At 37.2% G+C, this 25,848-nt stretch overlaps 1 long non-coding RNA gene across 1 annotated transcript in view; it reads left to right on the top strand.

Annotated features, from left to right (window-relative positions):
* Positions 1-25,848, top strand: part of LOC148093729 (uncharacterized) — a 102,931-nt gene that overhangs the window by 17,908 nt on the left and 59,175 nt on the right. The window contains exon 2 of the long non-coding RNA XR_015713988.1: positions 12,948-13,079. This is a non-coding gene — a long non-coding RNA (uncharacterized LOC148093729). The remainder of the gene's footprint in view (positions 1-12,947; positions 13,080-25,848) is intronic.

The following is a 25,848-nucleotide window of genomic DNA, read 5'->3' as shown; positions in this document are numbered from 1 at the left end:
AAGACAAACATCACATGATCTCACTTATGCATGGAATCTAAAGAAGTTAATAAACTGATGAACAGAATAAATTCAATAACATGGAAGCATAGATGAGACTGACAAATGTCAGAGGGATGGAGGAGGGCGGGTGGGTGGAGGGGGAGAGAGTAACCAAAGAATTTATATGCATATATGAACAACCCAAGGACAGGGACAATGGTGGGGAGAGGGACTGGGGAAGGAGATGGGACTGAGTGGAACGGGTCATTGGGGAGAAAAAGGGACATCTATAATATTTTAAACAAAAATAAAATTTAAAAAAAAAATTATTGCAGAAACAAATCCTAAAAAAAAAAAAAAGAGTTTCAACAGTCTTAACAGTTATAACTCAACAGAAGATTCCCTGCTCAGTGCACAAATACACCTTAGAGATCCACACGCTGAAACATCTAAAGGGTGGACACACAACATGAGACTGGCCATAGTTGTCAGGCAGTCAGCATTTCAGACACAGAAACAAAGCATGGGGCCTGACCACATTTCCTTAGCCTTCCCTTAACCTCCCAGAGCATGCCTCCCTTTGTCCTTGGTGTCAGATTGCAGAGCATATAATCTGCAAACCTGAAAATTAGTACAACAGAATCATATTTCTCCCTGAGAAAAGGGGGTACAATGTAAATATTCCCAAGGCAGGGGAATAGGGGGAACCCCATGGAAGACCAATGCTGCCATTACTAGGAGGGCAAAACGAAAACGAAGCTGGTGGATTCCCTCAGCCGTCCTAACCCCCAGGCGTTGCAGCTTCACTTACAGCAGCCAGAGAGGCAAGTGAGCACTGGGATTTCACAGAGCTAATAAAAACTTATCATTCAGTAATGCCTACTGGAAAGTAATAGAAAGGCCACTTCATATTAATCTGATAGAGTAATGCCACTCACACGTTGATGACTAGACAGAGAAGGAATCCATTAAATACTCTGAATAACCAAGGCAGTGAGGCAGATGAGAAAGAAAATGAAAAATCTCCAGAAAACAAACATAAAGTCATAGAAATATGTGACATAAATGACAGAGAATTCAAGATTGCAGTTCTGAACATCGTTACCAACATGTGAAAAAATACAGAGAAATAATTTAGCGACCTCAGAAAATAACTTAATGAACAAAATGAGTAATTCACCAAAGATAGTGAAATTTATAAAGAACAAACAAACAGAAATTCTGGAGATGGACAATTCAATAAAAGAGATCAAGAATGAACTAGCAAGCATATAAAACAGAGCAAATCTAATGGAAGAAAGGACCAGTGATATTGATAGATACCTGGAAATGACACAGAGGGAAGAAGAGAGAGACCTGAGCATTAAAAACAAATAAACAAACAAAATGAAAGAGCTCTACAAGAACTATATGAATCCAACAGAAAGAGCAATATAAGAAAAACAGGCATACTAGGAGAAGAGAGGGAGAAGGGAACAGAGCGTCTATTCAAATGAATAGTTGATAAGAACTTCCCAACCCTATGGAAAGAACTATATCACTGAATCTTAGAAGCAAACAGAAGGACCTAGTTACCTCAATCTAAAGAAGCTTTGTCCAAGGTATACATTATATTAAAACTGTCAAAAACTAATGACAAAAAAAAAGAATTCTAGAGGCAGCCAGGAAGAAGAAGAAAGTAACCTATTAAAGAAAGCCCATGAAGTTATCACTGGACTTCTCAGCAGAAACTTTACAAGCCAGAGGAGAGTGGAACCAAATATTCAAACTACTGAAAGAGAAATTACCAACCAAGAATAATATATCCAGCAAAGTTATCCTTTAAATATAAAGGAGAAATAAAGACTTTTCTAGACATACAGAAGCCAAAGGAATTAATTCATCACCAGAAGACCTCCACTACAGGGAATACTCAAGGTTATTTTACTTGAACCAAAGAACAAAAGGTCAGAAATCTATAGTAAGATCAACAAAAAGTTTACAGCATATATGGGGATAATTTGTGACAACAAAAACATAACAGGGGAGGGAGGAATGGTGTGAATTTGCATATGAGGATGGAGATCAGAGTCATTCAAAAGAAAAAAGACTACTGTATATATATTTTCTTTTTCATAAATCTAATGGTAACCACGCACCAAACAAACAAACAAAGACAAAACAGAGACACATACAGTAGAAAAAGAGAAAATAGGAAAAAAGTAGGAACCACCCCCAAACAAAAACAACAGACAGAAAAGAACAGACAAAGGAAAAGAATCAATGTAGGCACAGAGCTACCAGAAAACAAGATAAAATAGCAATAGGAAATAATCTTAAATCAATAATTACCTTAAATGTAATACACAGGCACAGAGTAGAAGACTGAAATAAAAAACAAAACCCAACCATGTGCTACCATCAGGAGGCACATCTAAGCTGCAAAACAAAGGTCCTGTAGATTCAAAGTTAGAAGGTGGAAAATGATTCTCCAAATAAATAACATCCACCAGAAAGCAGGCGCAGCCATACTTATATCTGAAAAAATAGATTTTAAGATAAAAAAGGTAACAAAACACAAAGATGAACATTTTAAAATGACAAAGACATACTTCTTAAAATATATGCACCCATTAGGAAGCATTTGAAAATATAAAGTAACTACTCAAAGAACTAAAGGGAGAAACAGACAAAAACACAATCATCGCTGGAGACCTTAATACTCTGTTGACAGCTCTACATAAATCATCCAAACAGAAAATGAACAAAGAAACATTGGCCTTATATGACACATTAGACCAAATGAACATAATTGACATTTACAGAACCTTTCACCCCAGAACATCAGATTATACATTCTTCTCCAGTGCACATGGAACATTCTCAAGGATAGACCATATATTTGGTCACAAAACTAGCCTCAATAAATTCAAAAAGACTGAAGTTATACCAAGCATATTCTTTGACCACAATGTTTTGAAATTAAAAATCAATTGCAAACAGGAAGTAAAAAAACCAAAAATATGTGGAGATTAAACAACATACTACTAAAAAAAGACTGGGTCAAAGAAGAAATAAAAGGTGGGATCAAAAGGCATATAGAGACAAATAAGAAAGATAATACAACATATCAAAACTTCTGGGATGCAGGAAAAGCAATAATAAGAGGAAAGTTTATATCATTGCAGGTCTATCTCAAGAAATGAGAAATCCTAAGTAAAAAAACAAGCATTATATCTTTTAAAAAAACTAAAAAAACAAAAGCAACCCCAAGTCAGCAGAAGAGAGGAAATAACAAAAATTAGAGCAGAATTGAATGAAATAAAAAACAAAAGACTATACAAAATTAATACAATAAAGAGCTGATTCTTTGAAAAGATTAATAAAATTAACAAAACCCTGGCTGGACTCACTAGGGAAAAAAGAGAAAAGACTCATATAAACAAAATCAGAAATGAAAGAGTTTCTACAGACAACACAGATATGCAAAGGATCATACTAGAATACCATGAAAGACTATGTGCCACCAAAATCAATAACCTAGAAGAAATGGATAAGTTCCTAGAAATATGTAACCTTCCTAGAATGAATCATAAAGAAATAAAAAATCTAAATAGATTGATAAGCAGTGAGGAAATTGAAACAACCATCAAAAACCTCCCCAAAAATAAAAGTTTAGAACCAGATGGCTTCACTAGTGAATTCTACCAAATATTCTATGAAGGTTTGATACCTATCCTCTCAAAGTCTTCCAAAAAATTGAAGAGGCAATACACATTTTATGAGGCCAACATAACTCTGATAACAAAACCTGTCAAGAACTATACACCAAAAGAAATCTACAGTCCAGTATCTCTGATGAATAAAGATGCAAAGTTCCTAAACAAAATACTAGCAAATTGAATACAATAATACATTAAAAAATAATACATCAGGATCAAGGAGGGTTCATTCCAGAGGCACAAGGATGACTCAACATACACAAATCAATCAATGTAATACACCACATTAACAAAGCAAAAAATAAAAATCATATGTTCTTATCAATAGATGCAGAAGAAGTATTTGATAAAGATACATCATCCAGTTATGATTAAAACACTCAATAAAATGTTATAGAAAGAAAGTACCTCAACATAATAAAGGCCATATATGACAAACCCTCAGCCAATATCATACTCAATGTTGAAAAGCTAAAAGCTTTTCTTCTAAAATCAGGAGCAAGACAAGGATGCCCACTCTTGACACTCTGTCCAACATAGTTTTGGAAGTACTGGCCAGAGGAATAAGGCAATAGAAAGAATTAAAAGGCATACGAATTAAGAAGAAAGAAGTAAAACTGTCACTTTTTGCAGATGAGATGATTCTGTATATAGAAAACCCTAAAAACTCCAACAAAAATCTATTAGAAACAACAAACAAATACAGTAAAGTTTCAGGATATGAAATCAGTGTACGAAAATCCATTGCTTTCCTATATACTAACAATGAAACCAGAAAAAGAAATGAAAAGAGCATTTTTTAAAATTACAACAAAAAGAATAAAATACCTAGAAATAAACTTAACAAAGGATGTGAAGGACCTGTATACTGAAAAGTGCAAAGCATCATTATAAGAGATCAAAAAGGACACAATGAAATGGAAAGATATTCCATGTTCATGGATAGAAAGACTCAATATAGCTAAAACAGTGATAGTACCCAAAGCAATATGCAGATTTAATGCAACCCCATCAAAATCCCAAAGTCATTTTTTTAAAGAAATATAACAAAAAATCATCAGGTTTGTACAGAACCACAGAAGACCTCAAGTAGCCAAAGCAATCCTGAGGGGGAAAAACAAAAATGGAGGTATCACACTACTCAACTTCAAATTATACTGTAGAGCTATGATAATCAAAACAGCATGGTATTGGCAGAAAACAAACACACAGAACAAAGGAACAGAATTGAGAGCCCCAAAATAAAACCACAGGTATATGGACAAATAACTTTTGACAAAAAAAACCCAAATGACACAATAAGGAAAAGAAAGCCTCTTCAATAAATGGTGCTGGGAGAACTGGAAAGTCACAAGCAAAAAAATAAAATTAGATCACAATTTGTCCGCTTATACAAAAATTAATTCAAAATGAATCAAAGACCTAAATATAAGATCTGAAACAAACAAAAAAATACATAGAAGAAAACATAGGTACTAAACTTATGGATCTTGGTCATAGGAAACATTTTATGAATTTGATAAAAAAGCCAAGGAAAGTAAATGCAAAAATAAATGAATGGTACTATATCAAACGAAAAAGCATCTGCACAGCAAAAGAAACCAATAGCCATGGCTGGATGGCTCAGTTGATTGGAGCATTATCAAGTATATCAAAAGTTTGCAGTTTCAATTCCAGTTGGGCATGTAATAGAGGCAACTGAATGATGTTTATCTCTCTCTCTCTCTCTCTCTCTCTCTCTCTGCTTCAGTCTAAAATAAATGAAAAACAGGTCCTTGGGTGAGGATTTAAAAAAAAGAATCCAGATTTTTCAAGATGGAGTCAGATTGGGTGGAAGCTACACTGACACTCTTCTAGGACCAAACTAGAATTACAACTAATATACAGAAAAAGAATCCTGAAAAATCAACTGCAACTGAAGACAAGCTAGAGCGCACCCTCATAATCAAGGAGGAAAAGTAAAGACCACGTAGAGACTGGTAGGAAATGTGGAGGCATGAGAGAACTGGCTGGGCTCCCACAGGCAGTAGGTGAAGTTGCTGAGGTATATCTTAGCTTTGGAGGGTTCCCACTGAGAACTCTGGGGCTTAAACCCCAGGCTGGGCTCCCCAGCTCAGAGCACCAGAACTGAGAAAGGTGCCTACATGACATCTAGCTGTGAAAAGCAGCAGGGTTTCTGTCTGCCAGGGAGAGATAGCTGGTAATGCAAGCACTTTCTTGAAGGGACAATGGAAAAAGTTTTGTACAAAGCCATTTACCTTTGGTTCCAGTGGAGGGAAGGCAGTATAGACTAGAGTAAGGAGAATCCACGGGGGTGGTCAGAGGTCACCCATCTGGACCCTAGTGCTGAGTCCGTCCCCCATACGGTAGAGGACATCTTACTCAGGCAGACATTTACCTTCCACACAGCTTTTGCCTGCAGGGGGGAAGCAATTGTCCCATCCTGCTGGGAAACCTCTCTTCCCCACCCTGTGGAGTTTCTACAACTTGAGGCTCATTCAGATACTGAATAACATCCTCTGAGTGCTTTGAGCCTTTACCTGATTTGCTTCTGGACAAAGGGCTTGGAAAAGCAGGCCTTGGTGCACATCTTGGTGATGTCGAAACATACCCAACCTCAGCAGAGGAAACCATAACCTTGGAGTGCAGAAAATTCAAACAGGGTACTCAAGGCAAGTCACAAACAGTGTCTGACACTGGCCTGTACCAGAGACCCTCCAAAAAGACTGAGAGTCCTAGCAGATCTACCTAATACATAGAAACAAACCCAAACAGGAAGCCAAAATGGGGAGACAAAAAAACAAGCCCTAAGTGAAAGAACAAAACAATTCTCCGGAAGAACTAAATGAAAAAGATAAGCAATATATTAAATATAGAGTTCCAAATACAGATCATATGGATGCTCAACAGCATGAGAAAAGAAATGGAAACTATAAAGAAAATTAAGAATGACATAGTAGAAATAAAAAAAATTAAAAATAAAAAAGACATTGGAAGAAATGAACACCAGATTAGAGGAAGCTGAGAATTGGATAGCAAATTAGAAGACAGGGTAGGAAAAAATCACTCTATCAGAGATCCAAAAAGAAAAAACAAAAAACAGGACAGTTTAAGGGAGCTGTGGGACAAAATAAAACATAACAATATTCACAACATAGGAGGCCCAGAAGAGGTTGAAAGAAAGCAAGGGTTAGAGAATAATGGATAAGAAATAATGGCAGAAACTTCCCTAAAATAGTCAAGCAAAAATCACACAAGTGCAGGAGGCACAGAGAGTACCAAGCAAAAAGAACCTAAAGAGACCCATGCCTAGACACATCATAATTAAAATGCCAAAAATTCAAGACAAAGAGAGAATCTTAAAGGTAGCAAGAGAATAGCAACCTGTTACCTACAAAGGTGCTCCCGTGAGGCTGTCAGCTGACTTCTCATCAGAAACTCTGTAGGCTAGAAGGAAATGGCATTAGGTATCCAAGGTAAAGCAAAATAAGGATCTGAAACCAAGAATGCTTTACCTAGCAAGACTATCATTCAAAATAGATGGTGAAATAAAGAGATTCACAGACAAAAAAAAGGCTAAGGAATTTATCACCACCAAACCCTCATCATTGCAAGAAATGTTAATGGGACTGCTGTAATAAGAAGTTGAAACAGAGAGAATGAGAGCCATAGGCATAAAGAAATAAAATGGCAATAGATAAGTACCTATCAGTAATAACCTTAAATATAAATGGATTAAATGTTCCAATCAAAAGACTCAAGGTAGCTGAATGGATGAGAAAACAAGAAACAAATATATGCTGTCTACAAGAGACCCACCTCAGAACTAGATACACACAGGTTGGAAAAACAAAGTCTGGAGGACTATAAAGGAGAGATAGGCAGCAATTCAGTCATACTAAGGGATGTTAACACCCTACTGACTTTACTGGATAGATCTTCTATATGAAAATCAACAAGGAAACAGTGGCTCTAAATGACACACTAGATCAGATGGATTTAATCGACATTTACAGAACATTCCACTCTAAAGCTGCTGTATATGTTTTCCTAACTTGTAGATGAGAAGGAGGACTATACCTCCTATCTGTGTTTTAACAACAGCAACAACAGCAGTACTTAAGGGGTTTTCAGGCCACCCACTGAAATAAGGGACAACATCATCCTCATTTTACAAATGAGCCAACAGCAGGTGTTCCTTTAGACACCTGTCAAATTATGTACACCACCTGGAAAAGGTAGACATTAGCGGTAATCAAAGAATATAGTACTCATTGGTCAACTCAGTGGCCAACACATCGTATCCATTAGCAGCCTGTTTTAAGGTCTAGTTTGTCACTGTTTTTGTTCTCTCAAATTTAATAACTTTTATTTATTTTTTAAATTTATCTTTATTGCTGAAAGTATTACAGATTTCCCCCTTTTTTTCTCTCATTGATCCCCTCCAACCCACATATTCCTCCCCATCCTAGGCCTTCCCCACACCACTGTTTGTGTCCATGGGTTATGCATATATGCACATAAATTCTTTGATTAATCTCATCCCACCCACTCCCCTACCCCCACCTTCCCACTGAGATTCAGCAGTTTGTTTCATGTTTCTATGTCTCAGGAACTATTTTTTCCCTCAGTCTACTCTGTTCATTAGATTCCATATATGAGTGAGATCATGTAAAACTGAAGCAAGAAGAGTCAGAAAACCTGAGTAGGCTAATAACAACTGATGAAATCAAAGCAATAATAAAAAAACTCCCAGCAAACAAAATCACTGGTCCAGACAGTTTCACAGGGGAGCTTTCTAATTCTTTAAGTTGTAGGGTTAGATAGTTTACAAAAAATTTTTCTAGCTTTTTGAGGTAGGCCTATAGTGCTATGAACTTCCCTCTTAGGGCTGTTTTTGCTGTGTCCCATAGATTTGGGATTGTTGTGTGTTCATTTTCATTTGTTTCCAGGAAGTTTTTTATTTCTTTCTTGGTCTTGGTAACCCACTTATTGTTTAATAACATGTGATTTAGCCTCCATATGTTTGACTGTTTTAGAGTGTTTTTACTGTAGTTGATTTCCAATTTCATGCCCTTGGGATCTGAGGTGCTTGTTAGGATTTCAATCTTGAACTTATAGAGACTGGTTTTGTGTCCTAACACATGGTGTGTCTTTAAGAATGACCTATGTGCTTCTGAGAGGAATGTATATTTTGCAGCTTTGGGATGAAATGCTCTGTAAATATCAATTAAATTAATCTGATCTAGTGTGCCATTTAGTCACTGTTTGTCTTGCTGACTTTTTGTCTGGAAGATCTATCCAGTGAAGTCAGTGGGGTGTTAAAGTCCATGACCATGACTATATTGCTGTTGACCTCAACCTTAAAGACCTTACGGTTATTATTGATAGGTCCTTATTTATTGCAATTTTAATCCTTTATGCCTATGTTTCTCTCTTATTATTACAGCAGTCCTTTTAACATTTCTTGCAACGATGATTTTGTGGTGATGAATTCCTTTAGCCTTTTTATTTTGTCTGGGAAGCTCTTTATTTCACCATCTATTTTGAATGATAGCCTTGCTGGATAGAATGGTTTTGGCTTCAGATCCTTGTTTTGCATTACCTTGAATACTTCATGCCATTTCCTTCTGGCCTGTAAAGTTTCTTATGAGAAGTCAGCTGACAGCCTAACGGGATCTCTTTTGTAGGTAACAGACTGCTTTTCTCTTGCTGCCTTTAAGATTCTCTCTTTGTCTTGAATTCTTGGCATTTTAATTATGATGTGTCTGGGTGTGAGCCTCTTTGGATAGTTCTTGCTTGGGACTCTCTGTGCCTCCTGCACTTGGATGATTTTTGCTTGACCATTTTAGGGAAGTTTTCTGCCATCACTTCTTCAAACAGGTTATCTAAACTTTGCTTACTTTTGACTTCCTCTGGTACTCCTATAATGTGAATATTGTTACATATCATGTTGTCCCACAGCTCCCTTAGACTGTCCTCCTGTTTTTAATTGTTTTTTTTCTTTTTTAGTCTCCGAAAGAGTGATTTTTTTCTATTCTGTCTTCTAATTCACTGATCTGATCCTCAGCTTTCGCTAATCTGCTGTTTATTCCTTCCAATGTATTCTTTATTCCTGCCATGTCATTCTTAATTTCCTTCATAGTTTCCATATTTTTTTATGCTGTTGAGCATCCTTACAATCAGTATTCTGACCTCTATATCTGATAGATTGCTCATCTCCATTTCATTTAGCTCTTTTCCTGGAGACTTCTGTTGTTCTTTCATTTGAGACTTGTTTTTTTGTCTCCCCATTTTGACTGCCTGTTTGGGTTTGTTTCTATGTATGAGGTAGATCTTCTAGGAATCTCAGTCTTTTTGGAGGGTCTCTCATGCAGGCTGATATCAGACGCAGTTTGTGACTGGCCCTGAGTACCCTGTTTGGAGCTATCAACTACCCTCAGCTTGAGGTCTCCTCTGCTGGGGTTGAGTGTGGTTGGACAGGAACAAGATGCACACCAAAGACTGCTTTTCCAAGGCCCAAGTCCAGAAGCAGATCAGGAAAAGACTCAAAACACTTTGAGGTCTGCCTCTGGCTACAGGCTGATTAATGTGTTTCTCTTAATGAGCCTCAGGCTGCAGCAACTCTACAGAGTGGAGCAGCTTGTTATCAGTCTCTTAATGAGCCTCAGGCTGTAGAAACTACTCTGGATAGGGTGAGAGGTTTTCCAGCAGGGTGGGCAATTACTTCCCTCCCCAGGCAAAAGTAACAAAATGCCTGTCTGAGAAAGATATGCTCTGTCATATGGGAGAATGACTTGGCACAGGAATCCAGAGGTGTGCCCTCTGAGCTATATCTCCAGAGCCTACACAATCCTAGATTTTCCTCACACAGCTCCACTCCACTCTGTCCTCCCTCTTCTTGAGCCCAAGTTGAGTGGCTGCACATGCAACTTTTTGCTTTGGCTCTTTAAGAAGATGCCTGCATTTCCAGCAGTCTTTCCTGGGCAGACAGAAACCTTGCTGCTTTTCACAGCCAGATGATACATGGGCACCTTTCTCAGTTCTTGTGCTCTTGGCTGGGAAGCCCAGCCTGGAGTTTAGGCCCCAGAGTTCTCAGTGGGAACTCCCCACAGCTTAGATATCCCTCTGGAACTTCAGCTACTGCCTGTGGGAGCCCAGCCAACCCTCTTGCATCTCTGCACTTCCTACCAGTCTCTATGTGGTCTCCACTTTTCCTCCTTGGTTATGAGGGTGCTTTCTATCTTGTCTTCAGTTGCAGTTGATTATTCAGAATGGTTTTTCTATGTATTAGTTGTAATTCCAGTTTGGTCCTGGGAACGTGGCAGTGTAGCTTCCACTCAGTCCGCCACCATCTTTTATAACTTTCTTAAAAAGAAACAACAACAAAAAAAACTGTTTGTAGGAAGAAAATAGTCTTTTCTATCAAAGTAATTGAGGTAGGCTAAACTGAAAAAACATCCACCTTAAAATTCTCCATTTTGTATTTAGTACACGTGTCCAATTGCCCAAATCCTAGATATACCCACTTCCTGCTGTTATGGGAGTCCACCCCGCACATGCTTTCTTTCTAAATTAGCCCATTGGTTTAGATTGTGAAGCCTCACCCTAACCAATAGGGCATGGCACAGTGATATTCATGTTAGGGATAAAAGCAGAATGAACTTCCCTTTCCGTGTGCTCGCTTTTGTGATTTGGGTAGCTCTGCACCCTTCTGCAGAAGTAACGTTTGCCTTGTTTAGTTACTTTTGATTTCTTGTGTATTTATTTGCAACACTGTTGAAACATATTTCCAACAATGCTTTTATTGACTTCAGACAGGAGGGAGAGGAAGAGAGACAATAACATCAATGATGAGAGAGAAATCATCAATCAGCTGCCTCCGGAATGCCCCTTACCACTAAGCACACTGGCCAAGTTAACTTTAATACCTTTCAATGTCACTCTGTACTTGAAACTAGACATGGCCCCAATAGCTTCTTCATGGCCTTTTCTCAAGGGCAAAAGTATATACGCACTCATATGCCATGTGCCTTTACAAGATACATTTTTAAGCTAGCAAATTTCTTTGAAAACAAAGAAAGGAGATTCTCTCTAAAAGGGAAATATATAAAACACATAACAGTGCCTGTCAAAATAATATTAGCTACCATTATCATTTACCATATCATTATTATTCTCATCATTATATTCAATTCTCCCCCCACCCAGGAGTTGCTGCAAGCATCAAAAGTTAAAGAAATATAGTTTCCAAGCAGCACATTTAGAGATTTGCTCAGGCTTGGCATGTTTCTGTGTACTCACATTCCATTGACAAAATATACCAGGCACAAATAAATGTTCAATAAGTGTTTGAAAGTATTTTTTTTACAGGAGAATAAATTAAGATTTGAGGAAATGAAGTCCAAGGTTATATAACTAGTGTTTGGCAGTGCTAGATTTACATACAAGCCTGTTTATTCTAGATCTTTTATTGTCCCCCCACTTTAAAGAACAGTCTCATGATTGATGACTAAAATTTTCATTAAATGAAAAATTTACATTTCCAATTTTCCCCATTTCTGCAAAACTTGATGCTTTTTCTAAAGAGCATAGTCTAGGACAGAACATTGCAATAGAGGCTTTGAGGAACCTGTATAAGAAACTTGGTAGTAGAAAAATGTGAAAGACCTCCAAATGATAAGAAGAATAATTGAAGACAAACATAATTACTCCAATTTGATAAGAATTTATCCAACATTCTGGAAAGTAGATTTTATTGTATTTGAAAAGTTCAGAATTTTCTTAATGCTAATATGTTTGTAATCATTTTCTGTAGCTAACCTTCAGAAATATAACTATAATTTCCTCCCTACTATTACAAAATATATAGACTGAGATCATAAAGCATAAGAATTACACAATAATGTGGTTCCGTATGAGCCACATCTTATTTCAATTTTTAAAATGTCTTTGGCTTTGTTTTTAAAAGTTTAAAAATATATCTAAAGTACTATATTTTATGTTGGTAGTTTAAAATTACTTTTTGTTTATAAACTTACATTTATGGCAAGTTTTCAGGCTTTCCTAGGGCTGATCTAACTGAGTCTAAACATAAATGCCTGGAAAGAATTTTAATATATAATAATATTCTCACATTTTATGTTAATTTTAAAAACCATCTGTTTTATTAAAGTATATTTTATTGACTCATTTACTTGAATTACTGCTTAGGAATAATTCTTTGTATGTGCAAAAAACCTGTTTAAATTTTTTTTTCTACAGAATTCCATAAACCTGAAGAGTAATCTTTTTAAAGTTATCAGAAGAAAAGAATTGTAAAAATAAAACTGGAAACATCCCAAATCTTATGGTGTGTGAAACCAAATGTCAACTGGAGCTCGACCAAAGACTAAAGTAAGAAGCTTTATTATAGATTATTCTGGGTGAAGTGTCATGCCTCACTCATGCAGTAAAGAAATCACCACATTCACATGTTCTCTGTTATTTTTGTTTGTTTTTAATTTAGCATTAGGGTTGACCTGTTTTTCATTATAGCATGATTTGTAATGAAAAACAGATATTTATGAAATTGGAAAAAAATGCAGTCAATGATTTTGTTAAGGTAAAATGGTTAGTCCATTGTGATAAGTAGAGTAATAGCCATGGATTGCATGAACTTCAAGTCAATTCTTTATTGTTAGTGAAAATTCATACTGCAGTTGAAATTCTCCTTGAACAATTATTACAAAATTTTTCCCTTTGTGGGTAAAATGTATCTCATTATTCAAAGTTCCAGAAAAGAGGAGGCATCAGATTGGGAACACATCTGCAAACACATCAGCTACAAACATTAAAAACATTTTTTATAAGTAATAATCTTTGTTCTACCAAGCTAAAAAATACCGAGGGAATTTTTTAATGTTTTTTTGTTTTTGTTTTTTTTTGGGGGGGGTGGAAGGGTGGGAGGTGTATATTTTTAATGACCATCCTTACTTATTGGTATTTTACAAATTTTAAGTATGTTTACAATTTTCACATTTTTTATAGAATTTAAAAGTACATATTCATAAATTATGACTAGTGTTGGGTATAAAGGGATGTTGGCAATAACTTACAAGATTTTATTGAGTTCCTGATGGTTCTTGATTTTATGATGCCCTGGCTGCTTTACAATGTAAAAAAGTAATAGCAATTTTCCCTGTAAATATGAAAGGCAAACATTATGTGTCTTCCTGATAGGAAACAGCAGAAGCTTTCTAAATTACCTCAAAAGAGATAATTTAAGAGATTACTTACAAAGGTATGGGCAGGGTTAAGGGAACCCAACAATTCTAAGATGGTTGTAAGTATGATCTTTGGCCTTGGAAGAGGAATGCAGCCATAATCGAACTCCAGCATGACCGAAAATAGATGTGGGGAGTGAATACCCAGCTCTCTCCTTCCCTGCTTCTAACTTCCTCTTGGACCTCCCACTTACTGAATTTATCAAGAAATCATGAAGAAAGAGTGCCCAATTAATGTGTTTGTTTAGAAACTGTATCCCTCAAAGCAAGATGGAAAAGTACAAAGAGTAGTTTTAGAGGATCAAATAGAAAATATTCAGCACACATTGAAATATAAATCCAGCTACCACTATTAAACATGTAACATGCTCCAAGCATGGTGCTAAACTCTTCACACACATATCACCTATTTAATCCATTCAGCAAGCCTATAATGTAGGTATTATTACCTCTATTTTTTAGAAAAGAAACTTTTCTATAATAACATAGTAAAGTTAGTGGGATAGGTTTTAACGTTACCTTCATTTTACTGATGAGAAAAATAAGGCTTTAATAAAGGTAACTGACTTGCCAAAGGGGCAAAACCAGTACTTGAGTCTGAGTCTTCATGTTATTTATCATTATGCCATACCAACATACATCACCTTGGCTACATACTGTATTATTCCAACTATATAACTATATGACATCTTGAAAAAGCAAAACTATGGAGACAATAAAAGGATCAGTGGTTGTCAGGGGTTAGGGAGGAGGAAGGGAAGAATATGTGGAGCCTAGAGGATTTTAGGGCAGTGAAACTACTCTACTGTACTATAATGATAGAAACGTGTCATTATACATTTGTCAAAATCCATATAATTTACACCAAGTGTGAGCCCTAAAATGAACTGTGGACTTTGGGTGATTATGATGTGTCAATGTAGGTTCATCAATTGTAACAAATATTCCACTCTGGTGGGAGATGTTGATAGTTGGGGAGGCTATGTAATGTGTGTGGGGGCAGGGGATATATGGGAAATAGCCGCACTTTCCACTTGGTTTTGCTGAGTGGAAACTGCTTTAAAAGAGGGAACAGAAAAATGTAGTGCATCTTAAATTGTGTCTACTGTGATCCACATTTTTTTGTTTTGATGAAGAATTATTGATAGATAATATCAAATTTTATACAAGGAGATTATATATATATATATATATCTCCTCACCCAAGGATATGTTGATATGTTTTTAATTATTTTAATGATTTTTAGAGAGAGAAGATGGGGGGGGAAGAGAGAGAGAGAGAGAGACATAGATCTGTTGCCTCCTGAAAGTGTCCCAACCAGGGACTGAACCCACAACCTAGATATGTGCCCTGACTGGGAATTAAACCCACAACCTTTTTGTGTACAGATGATGCTCTAACCAACCGAGCCACCTGGCCAGGGCATACAAGGCTTTCTTCTCAGAGTATTCCTCAGCCCAAAAGGAAAGCATTTACTGCAAATCAATTTATTATTTTTTTAAGTTTAATAATGAAAGTAAAAAGGAGAAAGCTGTTATCTTCAGCATGATGCTATAATTCATTGCCTAGTGACTCTTAAAGGAATGTAATTTATTAAAGAGGCATGTGGGACCTGTCTTAGCTGATTTTCTAATTTTTTAAAATTTTGCTACTTTATTTTTATAGTAATCTCTTAGCTATCCTGGGGCAGGTAATTTATTTCCAAATTAACTCATTCAGGTTAGGAACAGGGTAACTTTATAAATTATTAAGTAGGAAATTTGGGACTATTTCATTTTTTGGCCCTTTCAGAGCAAAATCATAGAGTCTTCAGTCAATTCTTACTGCCACAGGGTCTGGAGAGGAGGAATATATAGCCTCAAATGTTAATACTTGATCTATGTAGTCTCTGAAAATCTTTTCCTGTTATCTGTTTTCAGCAATATGTGCGATGGGCATCCCTTCCAAGAAGTTCACTTATAAGTAGGCAGTATGCAAACAAGGGTCAGTTTGGCAGAGAACGTTTTTTACTGCTCTGTGAAGTTTTAAATAGATGGACAGTGTATCCTAAAATCTTCCTCTGCTGTTTCCTTTTTCTAGGTAATACTTCTTAAGAGGCAACTCACTTCTATTTCTTCTGAGTCAGCTATGAACTCAGAGACCCCATAATAAAGGAAGTTTGCCACTGGTTAAATTTCTTCTAAGAGAGAACACAAATATTTCCACACAGATATTTGTCAGCCTAATATACATTCATTCACTTGATATTATCATTTTCATATTTTCTCAAACTAGCCTCCAAAACCTAATTTTTATCCATAAAATACTTGATGTATAGAATGTGGAACATGTCTGAGGAACATGTGCTCAGTTCTGGACATAACCCTGGCTGACAAGTACTGAGGGGAGGGCCTCCCCAGGCGGGATGCAGGTTTACCATGGATTAACCCTGTGTGGAGGATGGAGGGTAAAGGAGTCAATGTAAGAAACGCCCAACCTTGCAGAGAATTTTTATGATTTTTTTGGGCCAAACTGATGACAATTTCTTGGAAGCAAAATCTCAACGGATTAAGAAAATGGTTCGAGAATAGCAGTTTTGTAGCTTATTTTATACATTATAATCAAAGGGGGAGGCATAAGGAGAGTTACATGAAATTCACTGGTGGTAGATTAGAGAGGCTGGAGAAAGCAAAGCAGGGAAATCTCTGAGATTAAATAAAGAGTAAAATGAAGAGACAAATACTTTGTTTACATTGGTGGGTATAGCATAGTTAACAATTAACATTTACAGCACATAGAGATGGTATTTAGGTCACAAGATAACAACTAGGGGATTCCATGGTCTGGTGCTCTGGTGTGAGATTGTACCTTGAGGGGTCTGGAAAAAAGGGGATTACTCTGACATTCCAAAGGTATGTTATTGTAGGTGCAAAAAGACAATAGATAGGCTCAGTTAAGGTAAAGATGGATCTTTATCAAAGAAAATTCTTCCCTAGGACATGACTATGCATCATAACTGACTTTAGTTAGAAAGTCTTAATTTCAGACCATCCTATGTGGTTACTTTAGGACTCTGTAAGGCCTACCATTCTCGCCTTCCTTGAGCTCGTCAGGTTTAATATGTGGCCCCTTTTTCCTTTCACAAAGGCGTTTAAACCTTTATTGTTTGTCAAGAGTTCTATGTACTTTTTAGTAGAACATTCTCAAAGTTTGGTGTATGGGCTTCTACCTTGTTAGGACTATTCATAACTATTCCTCTTAGATATACTTTCCTAGGGGCAGAGTGAAACATGAAAGCCACTGATGGAAGCTCCAATATAAGTGAGACATGAGGACAGTTCAGGACTAACACTGGGCATAAACATTCTCAACACAAAGCCAAATAACTGAGTCTGGCATGAAGTCAGAGCTGCACATATAGATGTATGCCCTGCACAGGGGCCACCTTTTCTAATGAGCACAAAGATATTTTCTGCTTACCAAACTATGGGTGCTTGAGACAGTGAATGCTAGGAAAATAGGACATTTTTCCCTAATTTTTATGAAAACATCATATGGGCAAGCACACACTGTGACCTGGCTACAGGATGGCCCTGGCTAGGTTGACAGAAACAACAAAAAGTCCCAGGGACCAAGCTATAAATTCGAACAACCAGGTTGCCAAGGCTAAGAAGAATATTTAAAAGAAAGCCAAGGACAAAGAGCTACCAATTGAAAATCTGGGGCTATTCTGGCTCTCTGTTCTCAACTGAGAGAGGAGGCCTGGCACATGTTTGAAGCTAGTGACTCATGAACAGTTTTGATTTATGTGTACTTCCCAGACTCGTGGGTACACAGAAGGGGCAGAACAGGGTGATGCAGAGAGTTATATCCTAGACAGAGAAGAATCAGTGGAGTGTGGACTAGCCAGTTCCACAGGACGTATTCTCCATAACATGTATCTGCATCCTCATCTTCCTCCTAAGCCCAGATCCTTATGCCCAGCTGGTTGTCTTGGCATCTCTAACTGTAAAGTCCTATGCACCTCAGACTTAGTCTGTCAAATCTAGAACTATCCTGTCTTAGTGAAAGCCACTTTTAGTCAACTCATTATTCAGGCCAGAAACCTGGGAGTCACCCTAGTTTTATTCTCTCTTAAATGCACATTCATTGTCACCAAGTCTTGTCTAGTCTGCACTTCTAATGATGCATTAATTTATCCCCTTTGCATCCCTAATGCCACTGCTCTGGGTTATTTTTCATCTAAAATGCAGCCTATGAATTGGCCTTTGGTATCTACTAATATGCTATATCCCAATCCAAAATGCAAACAGAGTGATCATGTCTCTGTTTTATGGAAAATTCTTCAATGTCTTCACATTTTCTTGGGTATAAAATCAAATTTCTGTGGGTGTTAAATAGAATCGCTCACAATTTAGCGATGCCTACTTCTCCTGTCTCTCCTCTTTTGTCTCCTCCAACTTTTACTCAATGTTTTAACCATATCAAGCTACTTTTGGATCACACTCCTTATATTTGCATCAATAGCTCCTTTAATCAGGAATACCTTTTTCTTCTTTTCACACTGATTCACTTTTACTAGGTTCTCAAGACTCAGTCTATAAGAAAGACCCTGTTTATCTAGCATTTGCCACATTAATATTATTTATATTTGTTTTTCCCTTGCATTTGACTTGAAGCAGTTTGAAGTCCTACTTTGTCACTTATCTCAGAAACATATGTTACTTAGCATGATAACTGAAAATAGCACGCACTCATAAAATGTTTCAGACTATAGTATGTTCTAATTATTCCAGGTTGAGAGTCTCCTTTCTCCTGTACTATTGTGGTACGAATTGCAACTAAAGACATATTTGGACTAATGTTTTGGCAAGGTTTTAATATTGGAAAGGGAAATGGGTATACATTCACACCACTAAAAGTTAATGGATTCCAGGGTGTCAAAAGTTGAAGAGTTGTCAGGGGCCAAGTTTTTCTATCTAGGAGAAGTTACTAGAAGAATTTTTCCACCCATGTCAGACTTCTGGCCACCCCCTGTTTTATCTTAGAGCACCAGGGTTTGGGCATCATTCTGCCAGTTCCACTGCTACCTTCTTTGCAACTATGATTTCTTTCATTCCTTAATTAGTGAGAAATAAGTAGATCCAGCAAGAGTAGCTTTTACTTCTGCAATTTTTCTAAGGGCTTTCTTTGGAAATTATAAGAAAGAGTTAATGAGCAAAGGCTCCACATAATATTCTCCTATCAATACTTTTTATTTTTCCCCAGAGTGTTAGAGGGAGATAAAACACAGATAGAATGTGATCTCAAGTAATGTTTATTTATACTTTGGAGGCCACCTATGTTCAGTGAATTTCCTGGAATCTATTTAGAATAGCTAAGGAAGAGTTAAGAAACATCTGGGTGCTTTGTAAGAGTTGGGATGGAACAGGGCCTGGAGATTTGACAGATGATCATGCACCTTAACTGGAAGAGAGTTAGCTATGGAAGTGGTGGGGAGGAGAAACCTCAAGTGGTGATGCTGGGGAAAGTATCCTGCCCTTTTGTTACTTCTTCCTTGCTCATTATTTCCAACATACCAACCATATGAATGCCAGCTTGGCATCAATGGTGGGGGAAGTTCAAAGGCTTTTTGCATGGTCAAAGAGATGAGAAGGATATGTGAAACATAGTTTCATAGCAGCACTGTAGGGGAAACAATGTGAGTTTGTCCACCAGGCTGAGGTAGTATAGGAATTCCCAGGGACTATGTGCATGCAAAGCATGGTCCAGTGAATGAAAAATAGAGACTGCCCATTGTTGTTTCAAAATAGAGAATAAAACACTATTCCTTATATTGTGTTTCATGATTAAATCATGACTATCCTAAAGTGTTTAGGTCCTTTCTTCTGTTGCCTGCAGATTTATAGAATATTTACCAGACTAATATGTACAGAGCCACTCCTGTGTAAAATGACATCTGTTTCAGGAATGCAGGCCAGATGTGTGGTTGAAAATATGTGGACAAAAGCTGCATATGGCCACGCTTCTTAAAGCCCTGACTAGATGTATCTGCCTATGTAATCACCCCAGCTACCAACCAAACATAATATTCCTCCTCTGAATTATTAAAAAGTGTTTTTAAACATGGTGTGTCTGAAAATTCAAGGCTTTTCTTTTGGTTTGTTTTATAGCCTTTACTGATTAAACGTATTTCCCCTATGTCTTGAATGGAGAGCAGCATCAACTGTTACAATAAACTTCCCACTCCGTAGTCCTGGGTAGTACATACGCCTACGCCAAAGGTATGCAACAGCCGGTAACTGAAAATGATTCAATATCTTTGGTAAGATGGTATTTAAGGAACATACACTTATGAGTAAAGCAGGATGTACATTTTACAGTTATTTTAAAAACACATTGAACAAGTTAGTCAGAAAATATTTATTGAGCACCTAGTCTATGTAGAACTTTGTAAGGGTTGCTGCTTTTATGTTGGGATGTCTGAATGTAGGGCTTAAAAGTGTTACTAATACATCATCTCCTACAAGAATAATGATTTCCTAAGTTTTCAAGGCCTCTCCATTTTTTATTTTCTGTGTTATGAACTTGAAACAGGATTAAGAACGTTTTAGCCATTAAGGACAGTGTTTTCTGTGGCTTTTTGAGTTGTGGAAGATTGATGCCACTGGGATGGCCCAGCTCTTGGGCAGGATCTGATTAGGTGAGATAAATAGATTGCTACATAAACAGCATAGTAAAGTCCTAAGTACACATCCTTTAGTAATTACACAGTGTTCCTGGAGAATGGGTGGAATGGATGAGTCAGTGAACTATGCCAGTAGTCCCTGATCTACATGGTTTGTCTTCCCTGCCCTTCTCAAACAGCTGTAACTAAAGATGAAATTACCTTCCCCAGAGTTAAAACCACAAGAACATCTATTGGTGTCCCACCTCAGCTCCCACCTCCATGGAGCAAAAATGAAGTTTCCTCAAAGCTTCCTAGTTTTCATACCATTTTACTAGAGGTAATCCTAGAGGCAGTCCACTGCAAAGAAGAATGCTATGAATTTGTCACCCTGAAATAAATTGTCTTGAAAGACCTGACATGGCTTTTTAAGCCACTAAAATGTTAATATTTTGATAGATTTAAGGAGTAGTCACATGTAGGTCACTTTTTAATCCTTTATTTTGAAATGAGACATTTGTCTTTATTGCTGAGGAAGATGAGCAGTGAGTGCTGAAAAGCTGCTAATTACCAGGAACAGGGAGACAATTTAATTCAATAAATTCACACTAACTTCATTACTGAAAACCCTTTAACACTTTCATTTATGACTATTTGCATTTTTAAAAGATTTTCTCTTAACCCAAACAAATTTGTGGCAGGGGTAATTCTGGTAGTGTAACATAGTGAAATAAAACAAATCAAGCAACCCACAGGAAATTGTTTTTGGGGAGGGGGGCAGAACTCCAGAGACCAACCCCCTAAATAGTTTCCTGCTTTCCCACAGACTTTTCACTGACCCCTAAAAACTTCAAGTGTTCAAGTGCTGTTTTTTTTGTTTTGTTTTGTTATTTTCTTGGTCTTGTTTTTTGGGTCATATGCAGAACTTTAGGCTGGAGAAAGAAAACATGGCCCGGAGTAGGCAATAAGTGAAGAGGGCACACAGACAAGGCAGGGATGTCTTCCTATGTTCTTGTCTTTGTAAGTCAAGTTTGAATACATCAAGGGATTAACAATGATTTGTTATAAACATGTCTGTGCATGGATTGATTTGTCTGTAAAAATATAAGAAGTGTAAAAATAATGGCAAACCAAATGGAGAAAATAAGTTTTGCTGTTTATGTCAAGAACTTGGAAAATATTCAGCTCCATTGGTCTGGGTTGATACTGTCTATGAACTTCCTTCAAAAAAACCACAACAGATTTCACCATCCATTTTTATGACCTTCCCATTCTCCGAGGAACCTTATGAACTCCCTTGAATAACAGGACTAAATTTGTTTCACTCCCTGTGGAACTGTCTTAAGTTGGTTTTACTATCCAGACCAGTAGGAATACCTGTGAATAGTCTGTGAATACTCTGCCTCTCTCTGCCCACTTTCCTTTAAGCCTCCAGACATTATCTCCAGAATAAGGAAAACTTTAAAAAAAAATAATTTTACTGGAATAACTGCAGGGCCAGCATACTTGCTATGAATGGCAATGAGTACTTATATCTATCCTTCAACTGGTGTGGGCTGAGAAAATTTTCTTTAATAAGATAGAGGTAATCAAACAGAATGGTTATTTCGATGAGAATGTTAATGTTTATGGAAAAAGAAAATAGGCCAGGATATGGGGGGTTAATTGAGAGGGAGCCAGGACAAAGACCTAGGATGCAAAGTTAACAGCCTTAGGTCAGCACTGCCCTTGGAAGTATCATGTGAGCCATATACGTAACTGAATTTTCTAACCACTTAAAAAAAGTAAAAGGAACAGGTAAAATTAATTAATTTTAATAATATATTTTACTAAAACCAATACATCTAGAATGTTGTCATTTTGAAATGTAATCAATATACAAAAATTACCACTGAGGTGTTATATTCTCCGTGGGGTTCTAAGTCCTCAAAATCTGTTGTACATTTTTTTTTTTTTTTACTTCTGGCACATCTCCATTTGGATTATCCACTCTTCAAGTGCTCAGTAGCTACATGTGGCTAGTGGACAGCAGCTCTAGATGCTAACCCAGGAGGGAAGACTTGATGATAACCAAATTCATTATAGAATCTAAGTCAGAAAGAGCACTAAGCAAATAATGAGAGAAAATAAGAGAATCAACTACTTGGACAGTTATCCCCAACAAATAGATGGATTAAGGAAGATTTGTGTGAGTAGGGTAGAAATTACTGAGTCAGATTTTAGATAGCTGTAAGGAGTTCAGTTTTTATTTTGAATTAAAGGATGAACTTGAAGTTTATTCAAAGATGATCTTGGTTTTCTTAAGGTAAGAAAAGCAGCTCTGTCCCTGGAATAAGAGTGGAAATAAAGGTGGATTTCAAATAGGATGAATTTACAAACCCCACCAATGAATAAACCTAATGGAAAAAGGGGACTCCCTGAATCTAATCTGCATAATAACTTCCCTGAGTTTAAGTGAGTACCCAAATCTCCTTTCTGCAGTAAGGTAATTTTTACCTTTATGAAGTGCTTTGTTAATTTTTAAACTCACATACATACCGTGGTTATTGTTATTGACTAAGGAAAGGGCTGCCTGTGGAGATGAGCTATCAGGGACACCTACCAGGGAAAATTCATCTTCCAAGAGTATCATTAAATGTTGCTTCCTAGTAAGACAGAGTTAGTGGAGGTGAGGGAAGGCTTTCGTTCTATTAGGGGAATGCTTTGATTTGTTTTATCAAAACATTTCTTACCCATCTTTAGAAGTTTCAGCCTATTACTCTCACTATATATTTAGTGTGAGGGTATGTACTGCTCAATAATTAGTCTCCCCCCACCCCGATCTGGGCTCTTGGTGGCTTCATAAAAGTGATAAATGGCTCTTCTTGGACACACAAAATACAGATTGGCAGGCAATTTAAAGTTCAGATTTCCCAGTAGAACCATCACTACCAACATGATCACACTGACTTTCTTATACTCTGAGAAATGTTAAAATAAGGCCAAGATTTTTATGGTCCCTGCTTTCTACTGCCCCAAAGACTTTTCTGTCCTTCATTTCTCCTGTGCCAGCTATAGGTGGATTTTTCTAGTTTTGTCCCCTTGGCGTGCACAGGCATGCACGGAGGATCCCAAAACTAGTAATTTCAAGCAAACTCTAGGTTTTTTTCAGGACATATGTATGTGAGGTGAGGAAAATTACTTTCTTGGAAAATGGCTTTGGAAGACACAAATACATTATTACATCAGGTGACGGCTGGAAATCAGTGCACTCAACCTCTTATAAATAATAACACTTTATTAAAGTATAGGGTTTTCTCACACATGACCTCATTTGAGCTTCACAATGACATCGTCTGGGCATTTGTAAGATTTTTACTTTTTTGGTCCAGGTTCTGAAGCCCGTAACATTTGAATGACTTGACCAAGGTTACACAGCTAATATTTAACACAACTCTAGTGCTTGCCTCTCTACCATATCCCCTCCTCTTTTATATCTTTGTAAGTTGTGTTTTCCAGACCATGCAACCAGTAATTGGAAGCAGTAGTTGTAACCACACACTCATTTGAAGGCTCTACTTCCATTCATTACAATTGCAGCTTTATAATTTTTATTATTTATTTATTTATTTTATTATTATTATTTTAACTTTATCTTTATTGTTGAGAATATTACAGATGTCCCCTTTTTATCCCCATTGATCCCTTCCACCATGCATCCATTCCACCCCCAGGCTTTCCCCATGCCAAGATCTGTGTCCATGGGTTATACTTCCAAACATATAAATTCTTTGATTAATCTCTCCCCACCCACTACCCACTCCTCACCTTCCCTCTGAGATCCCTCAGTTTGTTCCATGCTTCTATGTCTCTGGATCCACTTTGTTCATCAATTTATTTTGTTTATTATATTCCATATATAAGTGAGATCATGTGGTACTTGTCTTTCTCTAACTGGCTTATTTCACTTAACATAAAACTTTCTAGTTCCCTCCATGCTGTCCCAAAGGATAAAAGATCCTTCCTCTTTACAGCTGCATAGTATTCCATGGTGTAAATGTGCCACAGCTTTTTTATCCACTCATCTACTGATGGGCACTTGGGCTGTTTCCAGATCTTAGCTACTGTAAATTGTGTTGCTATGAACATAAAGGTGCATAAGTTCTTTGTGATTGGTGTTTTGGGTTTCTTAGGATATATTCCTAGAAGTGGGATCACTGGGTCAAATGGCAGGTCAATTTTTAATCTTTTGCGGAAACTCCATACTGCTTTCCATAGTGGCTGCACCAGTCTGCATTCCCACCAGCAGTGTACAAGGATTCCCCTTTCTCCACATCCTCCCCAGCACATGTCATTTGTTGATTTGTTGATGGTAGCCATTCTGACAGGTGTGAAGTGATACCTCACTGTGGTTTTAATTTGCATCTCTCTGATGATTAGTGTTATTGAGCATTTTTTCATATGTCTCTTAGCCATCTGTATGTCCCCTTTGGAGAAGTGTCTATATAGGTCCTTTTCCCATTTTTAAATTAGATTGATTGTCTTCCTTTTGTTAAGTTGTATGAGTTCCTTATATATTTTGGATATTAACCCTTTATCTGCTGTGTCGTTGGCAAATATGTTCTCCCATACAGTGGCTTCCCATTTTGTTTTGTTGATGGTTTCTTTTGCTGTGTAGAAGCTTTATAGTTTTTATCATAAATTCTAGGGGTCTCAAGGTGTTTTTTTCTCTAGGAATCTTGGTGGGGGTGGGATGTTGGAGAAAGAATTTCAGATATGTTTTGGACTTGGATTTGTTAATTTTACAGTGACACACACTAGTTTCATTATTTTATGATCCAATTTGGAATTTATGATTCCTCTGTGACTGCCCATATTGTGGATTAGCTGAAAGCCTCCAGAGATAGTGAGGTTGCCCAAGTGTTATGCTCTCTCATTTGTCTGCTCCAGCTCTGGGCTGTTCCTGGGTGCAGCTTAGAGCTCCAGCTGCAAAGTCACCCCTGAGTGGGGAAGTGCCCTTTGCCCCACTCCCACCCTATCTTCCATTGTTACAAATGTTGTTAAACACTGCCCTCAAAAGAGTCTTTAAGGAAACTGCTCTTTTCATTTTTACTCTCTTTTTATTGTTTTCCCTTCTCCCTGAGATGTCCACAAGGGCTGAGCCAGAGAAATGTCCAGGTGATAAGACTTGAGCTGTTCCTCCAGTTGTTGCATTCCTCCAACAATGCCCCATTCTGTTTATATACAACTGGCTTCTCTTTGGATAATTACTTC

The sequence above is a fragment of the Miniopterus natalensis genome, chromosome 2 (genome assembly GCF_054644295.1).
Source record: "Miniopterus natalensis isolate mMinNat1 chromosome 2, mMinNat1.hap1, whole genome shotgun sequence".
Taxonomy (NCBI): Eukaryota; Metazoa; Chordata; class Mammalia; order Chiroptera; family Miniopteridae; genus Miniopterus; species Miniopterus natalensis.
Note: the sequence above shows the minus strand (reverse complement) of the source record. Positions and strands in the feature narration are given on the sequence as shown.